Source organism: Tenrec ecaudatus, chromosome 1, assembly GCF_050624435.1.
Source record: "Tenrec ecaudatus isolate mTenEca1 chromosome 1, mTenEca1.hap1, whole genome shotgun sequence".
NCBI lineage: Eukaryota > Metazoa > Chordata > Mammalia > Afrosoricida > Tenrecidae > Tenrec > Tenrec ecaudatus.
Window position 1 is genome coordinate 121,882,570 of NC_134530.1, and position 13,332 is coordinate 121,895,901.

Below are 13,332 nucleotides of genomic sequence, written 5' to 3' on the forward strand. Positions count from 1 at the left end.
CTGCTCAGAACACAAACTAAGAGGGAAGGAGAGAGAAAGAGTGGACTGTATCCTGGCCCACCAAGCTCTGAGGGAAATACTCCTGCTCGGACCAGCCAATGCTCAGAGAGGACAGTAGGACCAGCCCCACCAGGAGATATGGCTTCCCCTCAGTGACTCATAAAGCTACAGGGGGGCAACAGTGGAGACACAGGGTGGGAATTTTACCCAGTCTGATCCCCCCCGCCCCCGACATAGGTGAAACACAAAAGTGTGACAGCAAGGGCAGCAAAGCAATGAGGTCTCCAAGGAATCCAAAAAATCTACTTCGGAGGCAGAGCTTGGCACCTCATCAGACTCCATTGGAAAACATTCATAAAGGTCAACAGACAGACCCAGAACTATTTGCAGGCTTTTTAAAGGATGTCTATCTATATAGGATAGGCAAGATAAACAATCGCGAGGAGAAAACAATGGGACCAACAGTTCTGAGCGGTGGGGAGGCCTGGGAAGAGGGAGGGTAGGAACTGGGAGCCAATAAACCCAGGGACAAGGGAACAACAAGTGATCTGAAATCGAGGGCAAGAAGGGCATAGAATGCTTGGTGGGGTTTGATCAGTGTAATGTCGCTGAGAGGAATTACTGAAACCCGAATGAAGGTTGAACATGTAGAGAGACAAGAGGAAAGTAAAAGTGAATAGAGGAAAGAACTAGGATGCAAAGGACATTTACAGAGGTATAAATACAGGAATGTACATATGTAAATATATCTATACATAGTGATATGGACAAAGATCTATGTACACATTTATTTGTTAAGCATTGAGTTAGCAGACAGACAATGGGCCTCCACTCAAGTACTCCCTCAATGCACGAATACTTTGTTCTAACAATCTGGCATTCTGTGATGCTCACCTTCCCAACACTATTGCTGAAGACAAAATGGGTGCATATGCAAATGTGGTGAAGAAAGCTGATGATCCCATGCTGTTAAAAGATATAGTATCTGGGGTCTTACAAGCTTGAAGATAAACAAGCAGCCATCTAGCTCAGAAGCAACAAAGTCAACATGGAAGAAGCACACCAGCCTGTGTGATCATGAGGTGTCGACAGGATCAGGTATCAGAAGACCCCAGACAAACAATCATATCAATGTGAACGAGGGGGGTTTGTGTAGAGACCCAAAGCTCATCTGTACACAATTGGACATCCCCTCAAAAAAGGGTCACAAGGAAGGGATGAGCCAGCCAGGGTATAGTATAGCGCTGATGAAACATACAACATTCCTCTAGTTCTTTAATGCTTCCTCCCCACCCCCATATCAAGACCCCAGTTTTACCTTAAAAATCCGGCTAGACCAGAGCATGTACACTGGCATAGATAAGAGCTCTCGACACATGGAATTCAGGATAGATAAATCCCTCAGGAACAATAACAGGAGTAGCGAGACCATGAGGGTAGGGGGAAGGTAGAGGGAGAAAGGAGGAACTGATCACAATGATTGATGTATAACCACCCCATACACATGCAGGGTGAGGAACAACAGAAACATGGGTGAAGGAAGACAGCGGTTGGTATAAGATATGAAAATAATAATAATTTATAATTTATCAAATACTCATGAGGGAGGGAGGGGAGGGGAGGGAGAGAAAATGTGGAGCCGATACCATGGCTCCAAGTAGAAAGCAAATGTTTTGAAAAAGATGATGGCAACATATGTACAAATGTGCTTCACACCATGGATGTTGGGGTGTTAGAAGAGCTGTAAGAGCCCCAATAAAATTATTTTTTTAAATGGGTCAAAAGAGAGCTCAAATGATATGGTATTATTTAAATCGAACTACATCTGTCGTGATTGAGTTTTCAATGCTGTCTGATAACAAGGCTGTCCACCTCCCTGGATTCAGAGGGAATACATGTGGGGACCCTGCAAAAAGATTGTGGGCTTCCATGGCTATCCACAGCCCTTTGCAAACCAAGAGCTTCCTATTTAAGCTGGTACCATTCCATCCTTCAGAGTTGGATTTTGTTACTTACAATCCTTGCATTACACAGGCTTCTTCCATGTATACTTAGCTGATAACTTTCTTTAGATAGTTGCTTGTTTGGAGACAGGCCTTTAAAACTACAGACACTATTCCTTCTGATAGCCTGGCACCATCTGGGTTTTTTTTGTTTGTTTTTTCACCACACTTTGCTATAACCCTTATATCTTCAATGATCTCTTCGAGAGGATGAGCTTGGAGTAAGGCCACGCCATAAGAAATAAGTGTTCTACCCAATTTGTGGAAGGCTCTGGAGGACAGTGGGAACCCCAAATCCATCTGAAGATTATCTAGTCAGATTAAGCCTCTGGCAGATCCCCTCAGGCCAGAGACTAGGACTCCAACAGCTTGACCATCAGACAGAGACGATTGTCAACTTGATTATGGTGGATCAAATGATGGCATAGTATAATACGCGACCAGTCGACCTCCCTCTTGACCCAACCTGAATTTGCTCTAGGCTTAAACATTTCTTACTTGTTCCATGACAGAAATTTCTTCTCTGGCTTTAAAAAATATTTTTGGTGGTCTTTTCTTTTTAACTCTTTGTTATTACTATTACTTTCTTCTTTCTGCCTCATTTTGTTGTTGCTTGCTATTCTTCATGTTGTTTCCCAGGTTACGAAACACAGAAAGAATGGATGAAGAGAGACAATAACCACCGAGGCAAGGGTTTAACGGGGAGGGGAGTAGGGGAGGGTAAGTGGGGAGGGGAGTGGGGGAGGGTAAGTGGGGAGGGGAATGGGGGAGGGTAAGTGGGGAGGGGAGTGGGGGAGGGAAAGTGGGGAAGGGAGTGGGGGAGGGGAAGTGGGGAGGGGAATGGGGGAGGGTAAGTGGGGAGGGGAGTAGGGGAGGGTAAGTGGGGAGGGGAATGGGGGAGGGTAAGTGGGGAGGGGAGTGGGGGAGGGAAAGTGGGGATGGGAATGGGGGAGGGTAAGTGGGGAGCGGAATGGGGGAAACAAACAATGAATGTGGGAGGGGAAGGGAGCACTAGAACTGATTGCAATGATGTATATACAACTCTTTTTAAAAGTGACTTAACAATGGAAGTGAATTATATGTGAACTTTATATCAGGAAAACTATGGGAAAAAAAGAGAATTCAAACATGACTAGTGGTTATCTGGGTTGAAGGAGGTAGAGTTTTTGCATAGAGAGCATTGAATGTATGTGAATGGTGGGAGAATAATTTGGAAATGGATATCAATAATGGTTGCATAACAGAGTATAGTCAATGGCACTGAAATATACATGGAGAAGGTGTTGCATTGGATAATGTTTTGCTTTGTATATTTTGGCCACAGGTTTTAAAAAATGCACTAATAATGAGTACAAGTGAGGTAGTTACATAATATGGTGTCAACTTGAGGCTATTAAGAGTGAGGGGGTGGAGTTTAGCCTGTAAACCAGGTCCCAGCTGGATGACCTCCTTTGGAGACACGAAGGGGATAAATAGCTTTCTGGAGGCCAGACCCACACTGACTCCCTGGGAGACATTGCAGTTGACAAGCCACATGGGGGTACATCAGTGGTTCTCAACCTGTGGGTTGTGACCCCTTTGGGGGGGGGTGTCAAACGACCCTTTCACAGGGGCCCCCCAGTACATCCTGCATATCATATATTTACATTACAGTTCATAACAGTAGCAAAATTACAGTTATGAAGTAGCAATGAAAATAATTTTATGGTTGGGGGTCACCACAACCTGAGGAACTGTATTAAATGGTTGCGGCATTAGGAAGGTTGAGAACCACTGGGCTACACTGATGGAGCCAGAGCCCTGAAACTGGAGGAGTCACGAGGAAACCCAGGCCACTGCTGAGAAGCTTCCACAGCCACTGGATCCACATGAATTTCCACTCACTGGCCTGTGATCTTCCTGCATTCAGCTGCATTGCATGGCTGTGTGAGTCTAAAGAGGAATTTATGGACTAGCATCAATATATCGGATAATATCAGACTTGACTTGATCTGGACTGGGCTGGGATTTTTCTTAATATACAATTGCTCTTTTATAAAAAAGTTCTCTCTTACACACATATGAGTCTCTATTAACTTGTTTCTCTGGTCAACCCAGAGTAACACAACAAGGAAGAAGAAAATGTGCGAAAATTGATTGGTAGTAACTGTACAATTCTTCTTGATATGATGGAACTATTGAATTATATGATATGTGGAAGAAGTGTCAATAAAATTTTAAAAATGAAAACTAATTGTTCTTAGATTGAAACTATAATGAAATTTATGCCAAAAATCCATTTATATACCTGTGGTTTATATGTGTTTCTGGTTCACTTTACATACATCATCTTTTTATGAAAGAGAACATTATACATCATCTCTCTAGGGCACAAGGAAATTCTATTGATAGTGTCTTGAATTTAGCCAGTGGTATAGAATTTAGACACTGTTCAAACAGGAAATTATGCAAGTATAGGCCATCTTTAGATTGCAATATATTAATTGCTGATTTGTACATATTAAATTAGTAAGTGACTGAACAATCCACAAACAATGGAAGTTAGTGATAGCGCAAAACTTTCAACAACACTCATTCATAAAGGCAGAACCATGCTTACTAAATATAAGAAAGCAAGGAGAAACATTAAAATAGTAAAAATATAGTATCCCTGAGCCACCATTCATTGGGCACTGTGTTAGTCTGGGTACATTAAAGAAAAATATCCACAGAAACTCATATGTATAAGAGAGAGTTTTATATAAAGGGTAAATGCACCTTAAGAAAGCATCCCAACCCAGTGCTGTCCAAGCCCACAAGTCCAACATTAGCCCATATGTCTGACACCAATCCACAAAGTCCTCCTCCATCTCACAAAACACACGCAATAATGCCGACTGCAGGAGAAAAGTCAAGTCAGTAATGTGTAAGCATCTCAGCATTGGCAGTGGTCTCTACACGGCTGCTCCAGCACCCAGGGCTGCATCAGGGTAGGTCCATGTGGTTTCTCCTCAGGGATGTCTTGCAGGAAGTGAGCCTTGCCAGCTGAAGCAGGGAACTGCTAAGGCAGTTGCACCCTGGTCTGACCATCATAAAGCAAGGGACCTGGGAACATGAAAGGCGAGGCTCACCAAGTCATTTATCTCTCTGCCCTTCAATTAACCCCACATGTGTTTATTGGCCAGATTGGCAAAATAAACTTTAACTGTCTCAGGTACCATCAAAACAAGAAGCTTAAATCAAAGTCCAATGACTGCCAGTTCCTTAACCTTGAAGTAGATGCCATCAGTTTCTCACATGGGCATTTCAGCCTTTGAAGTCCAAGGGAATAAGTCCGTGTCTTAAATCTGCTACAAGTGAGTTTGAGGTCACTTCCAGTTCACTTAGTCAGCTTTCCTCATTGAATCCTTCTCATGTGGCTTATGAAGGATGTTGTGCACCTTGAAAGAACAGAGTATAAAGAATGATGATAAAATAAGAGTAATGATAGCAATAAGCAGCTGTCTGGATAGGCAAACATTTTGTAAAAAAATACTGGGGCAATGTATTTTATGTATTCAATGAATAGGCTTCATCTAATTACATTTCTTGAGCAGAAAGCGGTAATGGGTGGTGTGCAGCAAAAATGAGGGACAAAAGAGAAAAACCCCTGTGGGTGCTAAAGTTCTGTTGCTGTGGCAGTGTGACCGTGGGCCTGCCTGTGGCTGTGTGACTGTGGGCCTGCCTGTGGCCATGACAGTGTGACCGTGGGCCTGCCTGTGGCCGTGTGACCGTGGGCATGTCTGTGGCCATCGCAGTGATGGTGGGCATGTTTGTGGGGCATGTTTGTGGCCGTGACAATGTGACCGTGGGCATGTCTGTGGCCGTGGCTGTGCGACTATGGGCCTGCCTCTGACCATGACAGTGTGACTGGGGGCCTGCCTGTGGCCGTGTGACCATGGGCATGTCTGTGGCTATGACAGTGTGACCGTGGGCCTGCCTGTGGCCATGACAGTGTGACCGTGGGCCTGTCTGTGGCTGTGTGACTGGGGACCTGCCTGTGGCTGTGTGACCGTGGGCATGTCTGTGGCCGTGTGACCGTGGGCATGTCTGTGGCCATGACAGTGTGACCGTGGGCCTGTCTGTGGCTGTGTGACTGGGGGCCTGCCTGTGGCCATGGCAGTGTGATTATGGGCCGGCTTGTGTACCCAGAGGGAAAATGGTGGAGGGGTTGTTTGGGTTTGGCTGGTTGGTTTGCATCAGGAACTGGGGAAAATCAGCTATTCTGGGGAGGAGAGGAGCTTACAGAAGTGGTTCATCCCACTGGTCAGTGATGAAGGGCCGTCTGCAATCAGGAACTGGTGCTCTCCCACTTGAAGAAACGTGGGTCAACTTAGCTTTTAAGTTAATTTCTCACTGCCAGGAAGTGCAGTCTAATCCCTCCTAGTCACCCTCTCCAGAAGTTGCTGAAGAGATCTTCCTGTGATCTTATCTCGTGGTCATATTCCCCGTGTCAGTAATGGAACTTCCCCCATGAGTTATCTGAAGCCTTCTCCTAGAGGTACTGTGGATATATCATATTACTTTGACTATGGTATTAATGGATCCAGAATAAAGAGATTAGGAGACTTGTTCCTACTTGTAATATGTGGACATGTTTACAGAAAGCAACATTACTAAGTAATACTTATGTCAAGGCACTCAACATACATGATCTAATTCAATCCTGACCTTGCAATGACCTGAGATACGTATTATCTCTATTTTAAAGTCCAGAAAACCAAGCAAGGTCAACACACATGGACCCACAGAGAACTGTTCAACTAATTTGACACAGGGCATTCCGGTCACTTTCCCAGCACATGTATAGGACATTTATTTGTGTAGGTTATCCAGGTGTGTCCACATTCAGTCCCTTCCTCTGGGGCTGCTTCTTTCACTTTACAAAAGAATGCATCACGAAACGATCCATAAACACCACCAGTGCATTTGGTATCCATTTATAAAGCTTGAATTTGATACAGTGCAATCTTTCAAGAAACGTGCAATTTTATGGATTATGGAACCTAAGTGAATGCCAAATGTTGACAATGAAATGAGAAGGCAGCAAAGAGTTGATGCTTCCCAATGTGCTTTGAGTGTTTCTGAATAGAATTTCCCTGCCCCTTATTTGGCTTCTCTGACCCCACCACTGTGGGCACATCTAGAGTCACCACAGACTTTTCTATCCCATTTCTTAATTTTGAACCCCATCAGCTGTGATCAGGTAAACGTTGGACAGCTAACTGCCAGTTCAGGTGTTCAAACCCACTGTTTGCTCCTCGGGACAAAGATGAAGCAATCTGCCCAGGAAGGATGAATAGCCTCAGACGAGTTTGAGAGGGTCCCTGTGAGTTGGAATCAACTCACTGACAGTGGGGTTTGGTTTCACATTTGCTTCCCTTGTGGAAAAGAGGAAGCTAGATGTTTGCTTTACATTCCAGGCCATTAAAACTACATTTTATTACTTTCCAGTTAGAGAGTTCACCCTAATTTAAGCTTTAAAAATGTTCAGTTAGTTTATTACTTTTCCAATCAGCAAATATGTGTACACCGTAAAAGTACAAACATACTGAACTGAACTTTGTGCTAGAAAACAAAAAGCCTGTTCAGAGCTTATTGCATATGCTTGCAGATTTCTCCAAGCATACATTTAATAACACATATATTTTAAAGCCAAACATACAAATAAAGATAGGAACATATTGCACTGCCATTTGTTTTCACTTATAGATATTGGCCATCCACCCACGTTGGTACAAATGGACTCATTTTGATTAATGGCTGCTTAAAGTTTCCTTCTGCATATCTTCCCTGCTTTGTTTAGCCATTGTCCTGGGATTTTCTTAACTGATTACACATTGCACTTTTACAAAGAAGGCTATAATAATACACATCTGTACATATATTTTCACACACAGTGTAAAACTTATGAAGTACACCAAGCTTTGCATTCATATGCCAGGAGTGTAAGTCCTGGATGTGGAATTGCCTCATCAAAGAGAACATACATCATCGGTTCTCAAATGATTTGTCATATCATCCGTTTTCAAGGGGGGGTAATTTACTCAGCACCACCCTGTCAATTAAACCCCCTTGGTGTATAGCCCATAGTCCAGGATAATGTAACCTTGTTATGTGCCTCTGAGTCCGTTCTGACTCATAGCAACCCTATTTACCACCAGTTCTTTCTTATGCCACCCTCCCAAATGTTCTTAGGTTTGAGCCCAGTAGTACAGCTGCTGGGTCAATCCATCTTCCTCTTTTTCAATGCCTCCTTTCTCAAGCATGATGTCTTTTTCCAGGGACTGTTCTCTCCTGATGGCATGTCTAAAGTATGTTGAGATGAAGTCTCGTTCTCCCTTTAAGGAGCATTCTGGCTGTACTTTTCCCAAGACAGATTTGTGGATTCTTTTGGCAGTCTGTGCTAATTACAATATTCAATGCCAGCTCCATGATTCAAATGCACTGAATTTCTTATTCAGTGTCTAATTTCCACGTGCACATGAGGCAATTGAAAACCCCTTGACTTGGGTCAAGTTCACCTTAGTCCTCAGTGTAACACCCTGGCTTTTCAACACTTAAAAGAGGTCTTGTAAGGTCTTGCATCAATTTACACAATGTACTGTGTCCTTTGATCACTTGACTGCGGTTTCTCTGAGCATTGATTGAGTATCCAAGTAAGAAGAAATCCTTGACAACTTCTCTGTTTTATCATGTTCACCATAATGTTACCTGTTGGTTCTGGTGAGAGGTAAACGTGTGAGCAGCAGCCTCTGCAGCCGGGATTGTTCCAGTACTGCCAGAGGATGGTTTCACCTACTCTTGGAAACCTGGCATCCAGTTATAAAAAAATTGATGAACTGTCCTCCACCGGATGTGTCCAATTTACACTGCATTCACAGGGTACAGAAATGCTGTCTCTCCGCATTGGATGCATTTTCTAGTATCACTTTTTATTGCTCAATTTACACCCATCTTGAAACCATCTTTCTATCAAGCCTAGGTTCAGAATTTAAAACCCATAGCTCACTCAGTGCCACAAAGTCAGTTCTGTCTCATAGTGACCCTATAGGATGAATAGGGCTGCCCATGTAGGTTTCTGAAACTGTAACTCTTTACGGGATTATAAAGCCTCATCTTTCTCCTGCAGAGTGGCTGGTGGTTTCAAACTTTGGACCTTGTGGTTAGCAGTTTGTGTCACCCAATATACCACTGGGGCTTCTTTAAAACTAAACAGATCAAAAAGTGCAGCAAAGTCAAGTGCATTTTTTACAAGCAGCAAAATATCCCAAACTAATTTTAAGTAATGTGAGGTTTTCAATCAAATAGCACACCACTACATGTTAACACAGTTCTGAAACCACTCCAAATCTGGATGAGCAAACCTGCTGGGTGTAGGAAATGGGAGAGAGGGTACTAGTAGGAGGGTCAGAGGAAGGAGAGGGGTGGGTGAACAGGTTAAAATCTACTGTCCTCTTTTCATTAGTCAGAGGCAGCCCTGAGTGTGCTCTGGGCCACCCTGCTCAGGGCTGCTCTGGTACTTCTGAGATCTGGTGATCAGGTGCCCACCATCAGGTCTCTCGGAAGCCATTCCTGAAACACCGGAAAACGCCTTTTTAATGATTCACTACATATGAACATTGGAACAGACATTTTTCTGAATGCTTGTCCATCTTGCACATATCGATGTTTATTAAGAATATCACAGATGCCGAGTGAATCCTGAATGCTTGCTGTCACGGATGTGCGATTTCCCGTTGTCCACAGAGAGGGATGGGTTCAGATAAGTGGAGATATTGATACATTCGGTTTGGGCCACTGACCTTGTTGGAAATCCACAATTCCAAACATCCCTCCCGACTTTCTTTCTGACTATTGCCTCTTTGAGCACCCCCACTTAAAAGACCACAGAGAAACTTCAGCCTTAGAGCAAACACACGGCGAAAACAAGCAGGCTGTTATAGCACCTGCTTCGAGTGGAGGACCACCTTCTCATGCTGGTGCCTCTGTTTGCTTCAGATGCAAGCTTTTGGTGAAGAAGAACTGGGTCGCTGGGAGACTCGGCTGAACTCTAACGGCAGAGGCACAACCAATGCGGCCGGGAAGCAACACCAAGATAAAGTTGTGCGAGCTCCCAGTCCGAGGTTAAGTACCTCTTCCTTAGGATTGGGAGCCAATTGAATGGTGTTTACTGTCACTTCTCCTCAAGCGTTCATATCAGACTGATCGTCCACAGGACCTTGTCATCCTTCCAGCTGGGGACAGCGTCTGCCCGGCACCGCGCGGTGCCCAGGTAAGCGTTGGGAGGGTACGCAACTACATCACGGCGACTGCGCCTTACAGTAGCCGTTCGTCGCTGCCCGCTGCCCGCTGCACCTGCTCAGCCTCCGAGCAGTTTCCGTTCGTGGTCCCCGCCCGCCGGCTACCGATTTCGGCCCCCAGCCCCCAGCGCGGGCTGCGGAAGCGCTCGGACCCCCGGCAGGCGCGGCCCGGCGGCCCGCAGAAAGCGCTGGCATCACATGGAGGCCCGGGCCCGCCCCATTGGCTGCGGCCGGGCCAGTCGCGGCGCTCGCCGGCTGCGGTTGGTCCCGGAGCTGCAGCGCTTGCACGGGCCCGGAGTCCATGTTACGCTTTGTCTAATTCCCCTCGTTACAGAGTCATGTGCTGCTGCTCCCTTCGCCGCCGCTGCCGCTGCCGCCGCCGCCGCCCGTGGTGCCCCGGCTCCTCCGCCGCGCTTCCAGGTGGCCGCCGCGGGCGGGGCCGCGGGAGCAGGGTCCAGGGCGCAGCGCGCCTCCGCCGCCCCGGCGCGTCCCGGTGCAGCCGCCGCGGCGCCGCCGCCCGCCGCAGGTGATGCCGCCGCCGCCCGCTTCGGCGTAAGCCCGGGTTCGGCGACCCGGCTGCGGGAACTTCCCAACACCCCGGCCCAGGTGGGTGCGCGCCCCTCCCGGGCGGAGGCTTGGGCCTGGGGCCTGGGCGGGAGGGCGCCGCGCAGGTGAGCCGGACGCGCCCGGCCGCGGCCCGAGCGCGGGCGGCGGCCGTGAACTTGCGCCCGAGAGCTGGGGGGCGGACGGGGCCGGGTTCCCGCTTGCGACTGCCGGGCCTGGCCGACTGTTCCGCTTTCGGCAATTTGAGGGGCGGGCTCCTGGGCTGTCGGGGGGCCCGGCCCGCAGCGGACCGCTTCGCTCCGGCTCCGGCTCGCGCGCTCTCCCTTCTCTTTCCTCCTTCCGTCCTGATCGCCGGGGCTGCGGCCCCAGAGGACGGCGCCTCCGCCTGCTCCCGGAGGTGGGCGTCTCGTGCCGGGCCTTGCTGGCGCGGTGCCCGAAGGTGAGCCCTTTAACTTCTCCCGAAACGCCTCCCCTCCGCTTTGCCCCTCGCGCCGTGGGCTGGGCTGGGCCAGGCGCCCCGCCCCTCGCTCGGAGGGCGGGCGAACGGGGCCCGCAGGTGCACCCAGCCCGCCCGCGGGCCATCTCCGGCTTGGGTACCGGTATAATCCGCTTCTAGCTTGTTTGGAGGCGTGGGCACTTGGGAGCGGGACTTCAGCTGGAAGACTACACAGGGGCTTGGGAAGGAGACGGGAAATTGAGGGTGTTTGGATAAAGGACCATCAAGTCCAGGTCCTGAAGGGCCATAAGGGTCTTCGCCCTTTTGCCCCCTCTATTGGGGGCATACGTTAGGGATAAAGAAATGAGCTTTTGGGGTTCTTAAAGAACCAGCTGCAGTGAAGAAGAGCTGCTACCAGTCCTTGGGAAGAGAGGTAGGTCTCTGCTGGGGAGGAAACGGTGGAAGTTGCAGTAACAGGTCTCATCTGGTCCGCAATTGGGATTGTGGGGGGGGGTGGGGGGGGTGAAGCTGGTGACAGTAGGTGGGGAGGTAGAGTTGGGGAAGGGGAAGGGAAAGACGCACAGATGAAGAGAGAGGGATCACTCAAGGAGTAGGCAGGAACATGGGGGATGTGGAGGTATTGGGAAGTCGTAGCTTACCGTGGGGCTCATCCTGAAACCCTTGGGCCAGTACGTTATGCTTACTGTTGCTTCTGTTGCATCTCCATGACTTTGAAAAATAATTTTTTTGGATCATAGAAAGATGGGAAGACACATTTGAAAGTAACATAGACCTGAAGAAAGAGCTGACTCAACATTTTCCTTAGTAGCTTTATTCATAAGATTCAGTGCAGAAAGCTCCTATTGTGGTGGTCGGACATGTTGGGCTGCGACCCGCAAAGTCAGCAGTTCAGAACCACTAGTCCCTCCGTGGGCTAGTGAAGATGAGGCTTTCTACTCCCGTACGAGAGTGGTTCTACCGCCCTGCTAGGGGCCCGTGAGTCTGTCCGACAGACAGCCACAGTGAGTTTGGAGTGCAAGCGGTCGGATCCGTTGGAAGCATGCGGGCGAGGAGCAATGCTAGGTGCTGTTTCCCTCGTAAGCACCAAAGGGCCGCCCAAATGCTAAGAATTGAGGCGATTCAAAGGATCCCACCAAAGCCTCGCAGGTCTCTCACTCTAGATCTGTAGAAAGAATCCTGCGCCATAACCAATAATTAGGACCGGTAGACAGCTTTGTGTTTTTTTTAAAGACAGCTTTTATGCATCCATAAATGTTGCCCTAACACCTATTGTCAGCCGGAGGCTCAGGGCGATAGTTGTAGGCTCTCCTTGTTTTTAACAAGAACGGAAATCTCCTTGAAATCTGAGAGTAAAATAACAACGTTCCTGAGACTTAAATTTAGGTGGTCAAATTAGAATTCTGGTTTGCAGTATTTGGCCTCTGTAGGCTGTTGAGAGCACCCCCCATAAAATGATTGAGGCCATCGATTTAGGAACTGGAGGGAGAAACAGTTCTGAAACTGTGAATTAATATTGTTTATATATCTGAACTTTTAAATCATAGATTGGCTTTATTTTTATTGAGGGTGTGTGTGTACTTTGTTGATTATAACTCAACAGATTACAAGGTCAGAGAGGAAGCTGTCCTTAAATTACCTCGTGTCTCTGCCCATCCCCCAGTCTTTTCCAACACCATGTTGAGTAGTATATGATGCAACTATCAACATATTGAGCCATGTTTGTATCTCTTTCTCCCTGCTGTCTCTTCCAGTTTGAGGTTTTGTTTTTATACTTGTTCAGAATTTGGCCTTTCCCCCTTTTATTCAGAGCTGTTTTTGATAAACTTTAGGAAAGTCTATTACACGGTCATGTCCAAATCATTCTGTGGTTTTGGTGGTTGTGTTTTGGAAATTGGATTTGATTCCCCCCAGCACTTTAGATCAGTGAGCACTGGCTGTGGAAGAGCGGAGATGTTGTCCACGCCATGTACTCATGATCCCATATGTC

The 13,332-nt window shown here is 47.2% G+C and overlaps 1 protein-coding gene across 5 annotated transcripts in view; it reads left to right on the forward strand.

The window, feature by feature from the left end:
* Positions 1-10,597: 10,597 nt before the first annotated feature.
* LRRC8D (leucine rich repeat containing 8 VRAC subunit D) overlaps positions 10,598-13,332 on the forward strand; it is a 204,244-nt gene continuing 201,509 nt past the window's right edge. For 2 of the 5 annotated variants that reach the window (XR_012786113.1, XR_012786115.1), the window contains exon 1: positions 10,606-10,930. The gene's annotated coding sequence lies outside the window, so the exon portion shown is untranslated. Of the gene's footprint in view, positions 10,931-13,332 lie in introns of all 5 variants that reach the window. The other 3 variants (XM_075558213.1, XM_075558240.1, XR_012786112.1) reach the window with 2 other exon arrangements.